The sequence below is a fragment of the Hippocampus comes genome, unplaced genomic scaffold, assembly GCF_001891065.2.
Source record: "Hippocampus comes isolate QL1 unplaced genomic scaffold, H_comes_QL1_v1.1 scaffold132, whole genome shotgun sequence".
NCBI lineage: Eukaryota > Metazoa > Chordata > Actinopteri > Syngnathiformes > Syngnathidae > Hippocampus > Hippocampus comes.
Window position 1 is genome coordinate 4355485 of NW_017805467.1, and position 2500 is coordinate 4357984.

Consider the following 2500-nt stretch of genomic DNA (forward strand, 5'->3'; position numbering starts at 1 on the left):
TTTGTAAGGGTGCCCGCCGCCGTATATACAGAGAGAGAGAGAGAGAGAGAGAGAGAGAGACTTTCTAACCAAGTATATGGACAAATTATGTGCATTAATGCAAAATACGTGTTTTTAAAATGTTTTATTTTCTGTCATACATTTCTCAATGCATTTATAAAATATCTGTCCTTACCCAACACAGTGTATGAAGCAAATAACAAAGTCACTGTTATATTTAGTAATATTATTGTTTTGTTGTTCCCAGCGAATTTTTTGCTATCTTGCACACCAATTACCTTTCAAGGACAGTATAAAAATGCTGAGCAGAAAACCAACATAACTCATTTTGTACATTTATTTCATGAAAATCAACTGAGTTAAAACCTTCAATATTATTGATGTAACCTACTACATTTGTCCTGCATATCATTTCCATCCATCCATCCGTTCATTTTCTAAACCGCTTATCCTCACGAAGGTCGCGGCCGCACTTGGAGCCTATCCCAGCTGTCTTCGGGCAGCAGTCGGGGTACACCCTGAACTGGTTGCCAGCCAATCGCAGGGCACACAGATACAAACAACCATTCGCACTCACATTCAAACCTAAGTACAATTTAGAGTGTTCCATTAACCTGCCATGCATGTTTTTGGAATGTGGGAGGAAACCCGTGTACCCAGAGAAAACCCACACAAGCACGGGGACAACATACAAACTCCACACAGGGAGGCCGGAGTCGAACCATGCACCTCTGCACTGTGAGACCGACGTGCTAACCAGTCGATCACCATGCCGCCCACATCTCATTTCAAGTCTAAAAAAAAAAATTGTACTCACGGTGTAATATAAGGCGGTATAAGACCTGTTGTAAGTCCAACTGAGCCATTTCTGCCATCCCATTGATATTCGTGATGTTAAATCTTAAAACACAGTCGACCACTGCAGTTTCTCTCACAGATTCACATATTGTCATATCTGTTTGGGTTTTTTTTCAATATTTTTTTAAATAGTTTTTTCTGCGTTTTTTTTCTGTTTTTTTTTTTTTTTTTCAGGGATTTTCTACTATCTTGCCTCTCCCCTCCACACGCGCATGCGCACACGCACACACACAGCCACACACACATGTTGGAAGAATAAATTGAATTTTCATCTGTGTTTTTTGAATGATTTTGTGGGGTTTCTTAAATTTTTATTTTTTATTTTTTAATTACCCCCCAACCCCCATTTTTATTATTATTTTTTTGTTATTCCAGGGGCCAGTCAGATTAGGGCCGCAGGCCATGGGCCGCCAGTTGGTCATCCCTGATGTAGACCTTTAATCTTCGGCTATTTCGACAAATTAATTATACAGTCGATATCTTTTTCAAATATTCTTCATTAAACATTTACGATGGTTTAGGTTGAGCCCTTTTAGAGCCAGCGGTTACTTTGGTGGGCACCTTATCAGATTATTAGGTTACAGGTTATCATTATTTGGGCATGAAAGGGTTAATATCTAAAATCGTGGGAGAATCCAATGAAGTTTTTCAACCTGGAATGAGTTTTGTATCACCAGTATGAATAATTAAAACACTTCTCAACTGTATTGCTATTCACTAAATTTCTCCAAAACGTCCACCATCATTCTTGACTGTCTTTCCTTCTTCCAGGAGATCTCCTGCAGCCGCAAATCAGCCTGCAGTCACCAAAGTGTGCCTCCCAGGTAAGAAGAAGCTCAGATGAAAATTTGGATTGTAACAGCATGAACTCATCATTATTTAGCTGGTGTATTACTGATGTAGCCCGGACGTGCCTTTAGTTATTGTTGATCGCTTTCGTCCCAACCACCCCACCTCACAGTATCGCATACGTGACAACTTTTGCCTTGAATACCATTTGCATTGTACCCCTACACTTTTTTGTTATTGTCGTCATTAAGCACACCAAAACTACATCAGACACACACGTACTCTCATCTGATAAAACTGTCGACGAAGCCATAACAGAAACCTCCCTCTTTTCAGCATGTGATTTTTACACCTTGCTTGTATTTTACATGCGTCAGTGAAACCTCTCAACGTGTGCGAACATGAAAAAATTTACTTGTTCGCATTTGAAAGTGAATGAGTTTTACACTTAACTGAGAACCTATCAGCTTGGAGTTGTTAGTATGAAGACATCATTGCGACCTCAATGGAAATAAGGGGTCATTTGTCAGTCAAGTCACACTTGACATTATTCTAAATAACAGATACAAAGTCTCTGCATGACATCTGCTTGAAGGTATTGTTTTTTTGTTTTTTTTGACCTTTGAAACACTCCTACATCCTTTTTCAGAGAATGTTTCTGCCTGTAATGTTAAGGTAATGTAGGTGTATGAGTAGTTCGTATTTCATAGAATGATGCGATGATGGTGTTTATCTGTGCAATTGTGGTTTGACAAGATGGGACTTGAATGAGAGCATATTATGACATTGTGTGTTTGCGTGTGTGTGTGTGTGTGTGTGTGTGTGTGTGTGTGTGTGTGTGTGTGTGCGTGCG

The 2500-nt window shown here is 39.5% G+C and overlaps 1 protein-coding gene across 1 annotated transcript in view; it reads left to right on the plus strand.

Moving 5' to 3' along the window:
- Positions 1-2500, plus strand: part of LOC109519020 (cAMP-specific 3',5'-cyclic phosphodiesterase 4B-like) — a 69358-nt gene that overhangs the window by 1629 nt on the left and 65229 nt on the right. Inside the window, exon 3 of the mRNA XM_019875257.1 lies at positions 1630-1682. The gene's annotated coding sequence lies outside the window, so the exon portion shown is untranslated. The remainder of the gene's footprint in view (positions 1-1629; positions 1683-2500) is intronic.